At 45.8% G+C, this 12,881-nt stretch overlaps 1 non-coding gene across 1 annotated transcript; it reads right to left on the bottom strand.

The window, feature by feature from the left end:
• Nucleotides 1-12,484: 12,484 nt before the first annotated feature.
• trnan-guu (transfer RNA asparagine (anticodon GUU)) lies at nt 12,485-12,558 on the bottom strand. The gene has a single exon. It is a non-coding gene; the product is annotated as a tRNA-Asn (tRNA).
• Between the last annotated feature and the right edge of the window lie 323 nt (nt 12,559-12,881).

The raw sequence follows: 12,881 nt of genomic DNA on the forward strand, positions 1-12,881 counted from the left end.
TCTGTATTTGTCCTGTTGGATCTCAGTGCTGCATTTGATACGATCGAGCACAACAGAGACTTGAACATGTTCTAGCGATTAACAAACAATCATTGCAAATATTTATGATTTTATGAGAAACTTGACTTAATTTGAATTTCCCTGACTGGGGGATGAATAAAGTATTTTTCTATTCTATTCTATTCTAGCCATCTAAAAATCAGTTATTTTAAGGCTTAAAACTCCACTTTCAAAATGGGACTTTCAAAGTTATAGCTAATTAGATATAATGCAAGTTTGGGAGACTGGACTGAAGAGAAGTTTTGGTGCAATCTGTTGGTTTCTTAGTCAGGAAATTGTTTTTGAATTGGCTCTGTGTGAATGAATTGGATTAATTTTTAAATTAATTAATTGGAATATGATTACAATGAATTCAACTCAAATTGAAATGAATTGGATTATATCATTGAAATGCCCTGAGATGACATTTGTTGTAATTTGGCGTTATATAAATAAAACTGAATGGAATTGCAGGAAAAACATTTTAAAACATTTTAAAAACTGACATTATTCTTGTGATGTCACCACTGATGTTGTTTGACATCACAATTGATGTCACCTCTGATGTTGTTTGACTTCACAAATGTTATATAGGCCAGACATTTTCACTCCTTTTTCACAGTTCGTCAGGAGTTTATCTGAAGAAACACGTCCAGTTTTAGAAGCAAATTTGAAAGTCACAGTAAACGATTTTCACATCGCCTAAAAAAACAACACTTAATTACTATTATAAATAGTCATTTTGACAAACTCTTAAAAACAACACTTTATTACTATCTTAAATAGTCATTTTGACAAGCTCTTAAAAACAACAAGCAAAATGAGTCAAACCAAGATATCATCTGCTCAACTTCAGTGGTGTGACATGGTAGACGACGATTTACCTGAGGATTTCTACACATATACCATTACTTTTGGTGATAATGAAGGTTATGAGGAACCCTCCAACAAGTCAGAAAATGACCTTTTGGAAAAAGAACAATGCCAGGCCTCTGAGGATTCCCCGTCTCCTCAAACAGTAAATGACGAAGAGGAAAAAGAACCATCCCAGGTCTCTGCTGCGGCTGTGACTCCTCATTCCGAGGACGTCCAGCTTGTGCAGGATCATCCCCAGGCCTCCAAAGTTTGTCGCGTCACGTGGAAGTTTCCAAATTCACAAACCGACAAACAAGCCCAGGCCTCCAACAAATATAACATTACTTTTGGCAGTAACGAAAGTTATAAGGAACCCACCAACAGGCAGGAAATTTTAACATCAAGCCTAGGAAATGACCAGTTTGAAAAAGAACAATCCCAGGCCTCCTACAAATATAACATTACTTTTGGCAGTAACAAAGGTTTGGAGTAACCCACCAACAGATCAGAAATTTTAACATCAAGCTCAGAAAATGAGCTGTTGGAAAAGGAACAATCCCAGGTCTCTGCTGCGGCTGTGACTCCTCATTCCGAGGACGTCCAGCTTGTGCAGGATCATCCCCAGGCCTCCAAAGTTCGTTGCGTCACCTGGAAGTTTCCAATTTCACAAACCGAGGAGATTCCCTCTAATGCCTCTGCTGCCGACGAAGATTATGGATCAGAGAAATTACAGGAATCTTACCAACATAATAAGGACAAGATCAACTATTTATACTATCGGATGGATATTGTCAGGACTAAGCTGCTGAAAAAGAATTTCTTTCTAACACGAGAAAAAGACAGAAGAGTCGCAGCAGAGAATAGCTGCTCCATTTCGGAGGAAAAACTGAAGGACCTGGAAAACAGTTTGACATGTGAGCGTCATCTCCGTGAAAAGTGTGAGCAGGAGCTCAAGGAATGCAATGAAGTCATTGCAGAATTTTGGGAAACACTGAAACCACCAGTATCTGAAACTGAATATCAGTCGGTTGTGAAAGAGCTAGAGAGCTTGAAAGAACAACTCAAAGAAAAGACTGCCTCCAATATTGATCTTGCCTCCAAACTAAAGGCACAGAAGGAGGCAACAAAGACACAGGAAAAGAAGGTGGCAGAACTTATGAAGGCTGTATTTCAATTTCAATTCAATTAAATTTTATTTATATAGCGCCAGATTACAACAATTGTCATCTCAAGGCACTTAAGTAATATAGTCCAATTCAAGCCTATTGGAATTCAATTCATTGTAATCATAATCCAATTAATTCATATAGAGCCAATTCAAAAAATTAATATCCTAGCTAAGGAAACCAACAGATTGCACCGAAACTTGTCTTCAGTCCAATCTCCCGTCCTGAGCGTGCCTGTGGCGACTGTGGAAAGGAACGACTCCCTTTTAACAGGAAGAAACCTCTGGCAGAACCAGACTCAGGAAGGGTGGCCATCCGCCTCGACCAGCTGGGGTTTGAGAAGACAGAAAAGAGGGAAAAGAGGGGGGAAAAACACCATAACGCCATTCAAAGGATACCTGTTGGAACAGGGAAACACAAGTTAATAACCACAATAATGTCACATGTACATAAAATCAATTGTGAAATTAAACAGGGGGAAAAAGAGAGCAAAGGAGGAAAGGTGTGACAGATGAGGTCCCCCAGCAGTCTAAGCCTATAGCAGCTTAACTATGGGATGTTTCAGGATTACCTGAGCCATCCCTAACTAAAAGCTTTGTTGAAACGGAAAGTTTTAAGCCTAATCTTAAAAGTGGAAAGGGTGTCTGCTTCCCGGACACTTACTGGCAGCTTATTCCACAAGAGAGGGGCCTGATAACTGAAGGCTCTACCTCCCATTCTACTTTTAGAAACTCTGGGAAGAACAAGTAAACCTGCAGTTTGGGAACGAAGTGCTCTGTTAGGAAAATACCTTACAATTAAATCTTTAAGATATGATGGAGCTCGGTCATTAAGAGCTTTATATGTGAGAAGAAGAATCTTAAATTCTATTCTGAATTTAACAGGGAGCCAATGAAGAGAAGCTAAAACTGGAGAAACATGATCTCTCCTGTTAGTTCTCATCAGAACTCTGGCTGCAGCATTTTGGATCAGCTGGAGGCTTTTCAGAGAATATGTGGGACAGCCCAATAATAAGGAATTACAGTAGTCCAATCTTGAAGTAACAAATGCATGAACTAGTTTCTCTGCATCACCCTGAGACAGGATGTTCCTGATTTTAGCAATATTACGAAGGTGAAAGAAGGCAGTCCTAGAAACCAGTTTTATATGTGCGTCAAATGATAAATTCTGGTCAAAAATAACTCCAAGGTTCCTCACTGTAGAACTAGAAGCCAAGGAAATACCATCTAGAGTAACTATATAACTAGACAATTTCTCCCTGAAGCGCTCAGGTGCTAAGAGAACAACTTCAGTTTTGTCTGAATTTAAAAGAAGACAGTTCTGAGTCATCCAGGTCTTTATGTCTTTAAGACAGGCTTGTAGTCTGACCAACCTGTTGGTTTCATCTGGTTTCATAGATAAGTACAGCTGAGTATCATCAGCATAACAATGGAAATTTATGCCATGCTGTCTGATAATGTTATCTAATGGAAGCATGTATAAAGTAAAAAGAATCGGTCCAAGCACAGAACCCTGAGGAACTCCATGACTTACTCCAACGTGTGAGGAAGATTCTTCATTTACAAGAACAAACTGGAATCTATCAGATAAATATGACTTAAACCAGCCTAATGCAGTTCCTTTAATCCCAATAAGATGTTCAAGTCTCTGTAACAGAATGCTGTGATCGATCGTATCAAATGCAGCACTGAGATCCAACAGGACAAGTACAGAAACAAGTCCGCTATCAGAAGCTAACAGGAGATCATTGGTAACTTTCACCAGTGCTGTTTCTGTGCTATGATGCACTCTGAATCCTGACTGAAACTCTTCAAACAGATTATTTCGGTGTAAATGATCACAAAGTTGAACTGCAACTATTTTTTCAAGAACTTTAGACAAAAAAGGGAGATTGGATATAGGTCGATAATTAGCCAACACTTCTGAATCAAGAGTAGGTTTTTTAAGTAAAGGTTTAATTACAGCAACCTTAAAAGTCTGAGGTACATATCCTATCAACAAAGATATTAATTAAATAAAATATTTCTATCCGTAATCATCAAGCCAGAAGAAAAAACAGAGCTGTACATCCTCCCAGAACTCCATTTAGATCAGATACGTCTTCCACCAAAGAACATAATAGTAGAAGAGCTGGCTTCACAAGTGGAAGTATCGAATCTAGAAGTGGAGGGAGTCAACAAAGCAGAACCACAAGGGATCCCTGAGCCACCAAAAGAGAACGTTACATCAAAGAAGCGTCGACGCAAGAACAAAAAGACGCCAGAAACCATTGTAAAGAACCAGCCGGAAGTCATCCAGGAACCTCAAGACACGGAGGACATTTCATCACCGATCCATATACAGGAACCAGAGAAGATTTCCGAACCTGTGGAAGAAAAAGAAATAGAAAGGGCTTCTGAAGACTCACAGGAAGTGATTCCATCAGATTTGGCTCATCAGGCTGGAGTGCCACAACCAGACGTGGTCCCACAACTGGTGAGTGACATCGAAATGGAATTAGTCCCACAACCAAAAGATGTCTCAGAGCCACCGAAAGAGAAAGTTTCTTCTAAAAAGCGTTGACGCAAAAACAAAAAGACGGTAGAGACCATTATAAAGAACGACCAGCCTGAAGTCATCCAGGAACCTCAAGACACCGAGGACATTTCATCACAGATCGTTGTCCAGGAACCACTTCCAGAAAACAATCAAGAAAGAACTTTCATTATCATCGAAATGGAACCAACCTCTAAACATTCAGAGGACTCTCCAACATCAAACCCCTTACATGCCACAGAAGACATGTCTCTTAAACTTGCAGTACCAGAACAAGCAGTGGACAAGTTTAACCCCTCAGAAGAAAGACCAGAGCTGCCTTCAATGTGGAGGCGCTTCAAAAAATATATGACGCCAAAACATCGCCGACAACAACATCAAGAGAGAAAGTAGCGGCAGCATTTAGTATTCGCACATAAGACTAGTCAACCAATGAAATCTCTATACATCCTGTTACAGTAACATCAATAAAAATACTTAAAATGTAGATATCTTTTGTACGGCTCTATCTTTTCATCCTGAACAACTGCACTGACTGAAAGTATCAGTGCATTGTTCTCACAACTGTTAAGAGCATTATTGTGTCATTCAAATAAGAATATGAATATGTTCCTACAAAAATTATTATTACATTGATTTATGTGTTTAAATAAAATAAAACATTGTAAAAATAAAAAAAGCTAAATTTGTTTGGATTCTTTTATCAAAATAAGAAACAGTTTTACTTGTCAATTAAAAGGTAATTTTCTTCAAAAGTTATTCTTCCGAGGACAAATAAGGTATTTCTTATATTGTTGAGGGTTTGATATCACCTTTTATTGTACATATTTATGCACTGTGCTTACATAGAGTTGATACACTCCTTTTTGAATGAAACAAGCATTGACCCCACAGTGTGAAGGGTTAGAACACTACATGCTTACAGGAGGAGTCAAAACAGGTCAAAACATTTGAACCACGAATAGATTTTACAGGTGTTAAAAGATGAGTTTCACTGTTTAGTGTCACGACAGCTGGAATGTACATCAGCATATGGATTAGTGTCTAACAGGAGGACTCCACTCTGGACGCACAATTTTCCTCTTGCCTGCGGAAGGATTAAAGATCTTGGACTTTCTATATGAAGACAGTGGAACAAAGAGTAGATTTTATTTACCAATCTGACAACATCATTTACAACTAAAAGTACTCTTCAACAGAACAGAACAATTCAGGAAACACTGATCAGCATCAACGCCTGAACTCATTCAGCAGTGTGGTGAAAACAGAAAAATACTGAAACTTCTCTGTTTAAAGGAGAAACTTTCAGCTGTGGGGCAAGATTTCCCTGCAGGTTCCTGATTTTCTCTTTGTTCGCTCAGTCTGTTGTTTTCTGTCCTCACTTTAGTCAACACAGTCCGACAGTAAAAAGCTCATTCTCTCTCTTTATCTAGTGTTTACATCACTGTGTCGACAGCACAGTTACACATGTATGCTGTTCAGTCAATGTTGACTTTTTATGCTGTTTCACATGTTCTGCTTTGAACATAAAATCTGACATCGTGGAGCTTTTATCATTAGCATCAAACATTTAAACATTGTTAGACATAAAAACATCCATTCACTCCATTCAAATTGTAAGAATGTTTGTGTCAGACAGGAAAAACTGGATCACACTCCTCAGCCTCCCTGGTAAGGTCTATTCGGGGGTACTGGAGAGGAGGAACCACATTTTCACAGTTTTCTGTGTAATGGTTCGTTATAAAAGAAGAGTCCACAAAGCCTGAGTAGCAGACCTGTGCTTCATCTTGACTTGAGGCATTTCAGGAGAAACTGTCTTGCAATTACAACCCCAGGGAGCCAACCAATGAATCTGGTTTTAATTATTGTCAAAACAGGTAAACTTTCTTTCACTTTAGTCTCATGGCATACTAATAACCATTTGAATGATAGAGGATCAATATAAATAACTAAAATGATTTAATTTAAAATGACTCCTCTGCATGTGACCCATCCAGGTTGGTACCTGTTGAACACACACATGCACAGGGTCACACACTCATGGAGACAGATGCCACACACTGGAGCGGTGGGGCAGCCAATTACAGCGCCGGGGAGAAGGGGGGGGGGGTACGGAGCCCTCCTCAAGGGCACCTCGGCCAGCCGTGGAGGTGGAGGTTGACTACCACTCCTCCAGTTGTCAGTCCACCAATTTTTATTTTTTTGCGCTCTCTCTAACCACAGAGCCTGGCAGCTTGTGGGTACAGTGGGACACGTTACCCCGGCGGCTTTTGATTTACTACCAAACATACAAGTGGTTGCCGATAGGAAAAATGTTCAGTTTGGTTGAGGAGTGGAAAATAGGGGCCCTCATAAGAAGGTAAAAACTTCCGTACCTTGTTTTTCACCCTCTTGTTGCCTTTTATCAGGTACCAAACTGCATCACCAACTTTGTGTTGGACCTGACATATATTTTTGTCGTACTGTCGTTTGGCCCGTTCAACAGATTTCCCTAGCACTTCCCGTGCCAGCTGGTGTGAGAGCTCTAGCCGTTCTCTGAGCCGCTGGACATACTGTGGAGGTGTGTTTGAGTGGTCAGTGTCCGGGGGCAGACCTGCAACCAGGTCGATTGGCTCAGTTGTCTCTCTTCCAAAGAGCATCATGTTAGGTGTCAGGCCTGTGGAGCTGTGTTTGGTTGCTCGATAGGCCATCACTGCGTACGGAATCATGACATCCCAATCCCAATGGCAACGCTCTGCAGTAGTGGCCAATATTTTCTGCAGGGTGGCATTAAAGCGCTCCACTTGGCCGTCGGACTGCGGGTGAAAGGGTGTTGTTCGTGTCTTGTTAATCCCCAGCAGGGCGCACATCTCCTGCAACACTGCTAATTCAAAGTTGGTGCCCTGGTCGCTGTGCAGGCACTGTGGGGCTCCGTATCTGCATACCCACTCTGAGGCAATCTTCTCTGCCACTGTCACTGCTTGCTCATTGGGAACAGAGTAGGCCTCCACCCATTTGCTGAAATAGTCTTGTACGACCAGTATGTAGCTGTTTCGCCTCTCCGTTTCATTCAGAGGTCCCATCAAATCAACTACTATCCTCTCCATAGGAGCACCAACCCGCACTGTGGCCATGGCAGCCTGAGGAGTTTTTTCGGACGAGCCTTTGCAGCGCAGCTGGTGCAGGTGCGGCACCAGAGTGTGACATCGTCCTTCATATTATACCAGAAGTACCTGGCCTTAAGGCGTGCAAGCGTCCTCTCCACCCCAAAGTGACCACCCAATGGGCCATCATGCATCTGTTGCATCACAGAGGTACGGTACTGGTGAGGCAGCAGGATCTGGGGATAGAACACGTGACCTTCTGCACAGTAGAATTTTCTCAGCAAGACTCCATCCTTCTGATAGAGTCGTTTCCATTGCGCCCAGTATGCTTTAGTAGCTGAGCTGCAGGGTGCTACGTCAGTCCACGATGGTCGGTCTCCTGCGTCCATCCACTTCCTCACTGGTGACATATCTGGGTCAGTTAGTTGGGCATTGCTCAACTGTTCTAGAGTCCAGCCGCAAAACAGGTTAGTGTGAAGTGGCTCACTCACCCTGTGGATGCTTGGACAGGTGGGGGCATAGCCGCAGCTGTCGTTGTCGGAGGTGTCCTCTACCCCCACTGGAGGTTGCTCTCCACAGCAACCACTTCAGCTGGAAAGTCATCTAAGCTGTACTGCACTGCTTTATGCTGATGCCGGACACTTAGATTAGGCTCTGGCACCGTACATGGGCACGACTCACGGCACGGCCTCCTGGAAAGTGCGTCTGCATTTTGGTGGCGTCTCCCAGGGCGATGGATCACCTGGAAATCATACTCTGCAAGTTTCTCTAACCAGCGGGCGAGCTGGCCCTCTGGCTCTCTCAGTCTAGTCAACCAGCGCAGGCTGCTGTGGTCGGTGCGGAGGGTAAACGGCCTTCCTAGCAGGTATTGCCTGAAGTGGGACGTGAACTCCACCCCTGCCAGGATCTCACGTCTGGTGTGTGCAGTAATTTTGCTCTGTAGCTGACAGCCGCCTGCTCCCATAGGCTAGAACCCTCTCCTCACCCCCTTGTGTTTGGGAGAGGACTGCTCCGATTCCCCAATCACTGGCGTCGGTGTCGAGAAACAATTCGCCATTGTCGAGGGGGTAGCCTAGCACAGGCGCAGATGTCAGCCGGCTTTTCAGTGTCTCGAATGCCTCTTGACATTCAGCTGTCCAGTCGAGGCGTGCATACTTTTTGGTGAGTTCATGAAGTGGCTTAGCAAGTGTGGCGAAATCCTGCACGAAACGTCTGTAATAGGACGCCAAGCCGACGAATTGCCGTACCTCTGAGATGTTTCTGGGTGTTGGCCACTCAACCACTTTCTGGATCTTTTGGGGGTCGGTGGCGACACCTCTGGCAGAGACGATGTGCCCCAGATAGGCCACTTGCTCCCGGAAAAGGCAGCACTTGGAAGGCTTCAGCTTGAGGTTGGCTTCATGTAGTCTGGTGAACACTTGGCTAAGTCGCTCCAGCATTTCAGTAGCATCCCGCCCCAGGACTATAATATCGTCAAGATACACCAAACACGTCTCCCACTGCAGCCCAGCCAGAACACGATCCATAAGTCGCTGGAACGTGGCCGGCGCGTTGCAAAGCCCAAACGGCATCACATTCCACTCAAAGAGCCCTTTCCGTGTGCAGAAAGCAGCAGCTTTGCGGGCCCTTGGTGTCATCTCCACCTGCCAGTAGCCTGATGTTAAGTCCAATGTGCTGAAGTACTTGGCAGTGGAGAGTGTGTCTAGAGTGTCCTGGATGCGTGGTAAGGGATAAGCGTCCTTGATAGTCCGTTCATTTAAAGGTCGGTAATCCACACATAACCGTGAGCTCTGATCTTTCTTTCTTACCATGACGATCGGTGCGGCCCAGCTCCTGTTGCTGGGTTGGGCTACACCGTTCTCAAGGCTTTGCTGCACCTGTTGGTCTGCTGCAAGCTGTTTGTCACTGGCCATCCTGCATGGCGGCTGTTTTATAGGTGGCCCAGGGGTGGTCAGGATATCGTGCTGCACAAGGCTAGTGCGGCCGAGATCGGTGGGCCCCGTGGAGAACACGTTGCTGTATGATTGCAGCAGGGTGGCCACCCTTCTATGGTCATCCTCTGACAGGCTGGCACAGCTCTCAGTGTACAGGGACTGCAGGTGACTGGGGACAGAAACAGAGTCAGAATTAACAGGCTCGGACACTGTTAAGGCCTCCCTTTGCTGAAGCTCTACCTCTCCCATAACCTTTGCTGGCTGAAGGAGGCCGGCCACAGACCCTTTCATTAGCGTGACAGGTGCAGTGCCAGGGTTGAAGACTCTGATGGGGATGTTGGTTGATTGCCGCGTCCGAACAACAATGTGGGCCACTAACACATGGTGCTTTTCGATGAAGCTTTTGGTTGGGCTCAACATCATGTCTCCACTAGCTGCATGGCGGAGGCGGGCCATGCCGGGCACTACATATTCACAACCCAACGCTAACACAGTTGTGCAGGCCACTCTGACAATATGCACCTGAAGCTGGTGGTTTGGGTTAAAACGGGGGACCTTTTCACCGAAGAGGGTTATCTCTCTGTGACCATAGTCCAGGTGGGCACGTGCCTGCCGCAGAAAAGGGTGCCCCAGGATAACCTCGGTGCCCTCAGCCGTGTCAGCTATGATGAAATTCACATTGGTAATTCTGCTTGCCACGAGCACTGGCAGACTGACTTCCCCCATGACTGTCAAGCCCTTGGGCCCGATGCCCTGTAAGACCTGTGCAGTGGACGGCTGAATCTGGGGTCTGGACTCGACAGGAATAGAGTCAAAGTGGTGGAGAGGCAGCACATTTCTCTGAGCAGCAGAGTCTAGCAGAGCACACATTTCCAGTCCATGTACTAGTATTTTAACACTCATTTCACCTTCCAGGCCGCTGGTGCAGGTAACCACGGTGCCGGGACGGAGAACTGGGGTCAGGTCGACACTCGGGGTGTGCGGTTTGGGTCGACGAGGAGAAGGGCAGTTCCTCTGTATATGTCCTACACCTGAACAGTTGTGACAGATGATCTCGGCTGAGGTCATCTCAACATTTCTGTTTTTCTTTGGCAGCCACTGCTGGCGAAATCTCGGTTTCCTGTTTGTTGGGTTGGTGGACCTCATAACTTCCCCTCCTAGTTCATCACACAGCATCACACCTGTATCTTCGCGTACCGTTGCTGCCCTGGCTCTCCGCTCTGATGAACCGCGTTGACCTGGCTGCATCAGCTGGGTGACCGCTCTGGCAGCCCTTCTGGTCGTCTCGTACCGGTGTGCTACTTCGTATGCTCTGGCCAGGGTGCGTGGCTGCTCCTCCAGTAGTCTTTGAACCACTTCCTGTTCCCGCTCTATACGATCTGCATACACAATGGAAACTTTTTCGTAGATATCATCCCTCAGACTGTGCAGAGCCTCACTCGTCCCTCTCACTCTCTGTCTCAGTTCAATGCCTATGGCTGCTGCATGCTCCGAACATGGCCCATAGGCGGCATCCACTTCATCCACAATACACTGGTAACTCCACCGAGTAGATCTGGGGTTTTTGTGGACAATAGCACCAGCAGCACCAGTCAGGCTAAATCTGAGCTGCACGGCCATGGTCTTCTCTGACCAGTGGTTGGCCTGAGCACAGCTCTCAAACAGGTAGAGAAAGCCTTTCCATGACCCCGACCCATCAAAACGACCTGGCTGTAAGGTGGGGATTCTCTCTCTCTGCCCATACTGTTCATCATCGCTACTGTCCATAAAATCACCGCCCACATCATGTGAGAGGAAGGACGTTGTGGGGCAGGCTCGGCCCTTCTCCAGCTAGGCTGTGAATATCCTCTGGAGTCATGCTCTTTACCCCGGTGAAATGGTGCATCACTGGGAGGGGCAGAGTAACAACCATTAGCCCGTTCTGCATAAACGTGTCTCACAGACTGGGACATACAAGGTGTGAAGGGGGGCACAGAAGACTGGGAGACTGGTGTATGGGCCAGAGTGGCTGGGTTCATGCTGGCATGCACATTGTTTGCAGGGGAAAAGGGGTTCGCTGGCCGTCCATCAAAAGTCTGTTTAAAGTCATTGTTCATGCCGTAATGTACGGCTACAGCTGGGGTAGAAACCATATTTCCAGGGCCAACCCAACAGTATTGAGGGGGAACCATAGACTCACCGACCGCTGCGCCGTCCTGCTTTGCTGGCGTGTGGAAGGGATTAGTCAGTGCTGAGGGCGGTGGGGTCGGTAGCCATGTCCCGCTGAGCAGCGCTGTCTTTGGACGGGCTGCCGCTTCACCTGCGGCTAGCTCCGTTGCTCCGGCGGTTAGCTCCATGCTAACTAGAAACGGGTTATAACTCTCCCCGCCGGCGACACATCTGCTGCCAGTTGAATCAACAGAGTCCGTTATGTCCGTTAAAAACGGATTGGTGCTTACGTTTGGGCTAATGAGCTCCCCGTGTCTTTCAAAAACATTGCCGCGTGTCGCCATGCTCACTCGCGTTCACAGCTATTCTTCTCACTTTTAGCCAACTTTTAAATCCCGGACGAGCCCCCAGTGTTACCTTCTTAACCCTCTGCCTCCGAACCGTAGTAAGGAGCTGGTCTTTATTTTCTGGTACGTTACCGGTAACTGGCAATCGTAGGGTCCGGGCCAAAGTGTGGGGCGAAATGAGAACGGAGTCAAGGCTTTTTTGTGCGGAACGCAGGTTTTATTCGTTTTCTTCCATCAATCTTTTTTTATCGACTCTCTCCCTACACACGTACGTCACACACACCGTCTTAAAGGGGCAGGGCTGGACGGTGACACCGTGTTCTGAAGACATGGCAGCAATATGTTTAAGATATCAACGATTTATTGGTGAAACTACTCGTCCCTGGGTGGACTCGAACCACCAACCTTTCAGTTAACAGCCGAACGCGCTGGCCGATTGCGCCACAGAGACTCTGTCAGCAACATTCACAGCCCTTTTAACACGTATCAACGCGACATGTATTTGGAATGTTTTGGAGGTGCACGTCAGGCTACGGCGTAGGGGTCCACGTCCACGTCGTAGCTACATCGTCAAAATGACGGAGAAGTATAAACTACGTTTTAGAGATCAGTAAGTCTAGAGTGTGCCCCCTATTCTGTGTGGCCTCTGCTACATGCTGAGTCAGCCCAAAGTTGTCCAGAGTGTTACTCAGGTCTTTAGTCCCTTTGTCCTGAGGGTTGTCCACGTGGATGTTAAAATCACCAACAATAATTACTCAGTCAAAATCAACACAG

The sequence above is a fragment of the Leuresthes tenuis genome, unplaced genomic scaffold (assembly GCF_036924035.1).
Source record: "Leuresthes tenuis unplaced genomic scaffold, fLeuTen1.0.hap1 SCAF_19, whole genome shotgun sequence".
NCBI lineage: Eukaryota > Metazoa > Chordata > Actinopteri > Atheriniformes > Atherinopsidae > Leuresthes > Leuresthes tenuis.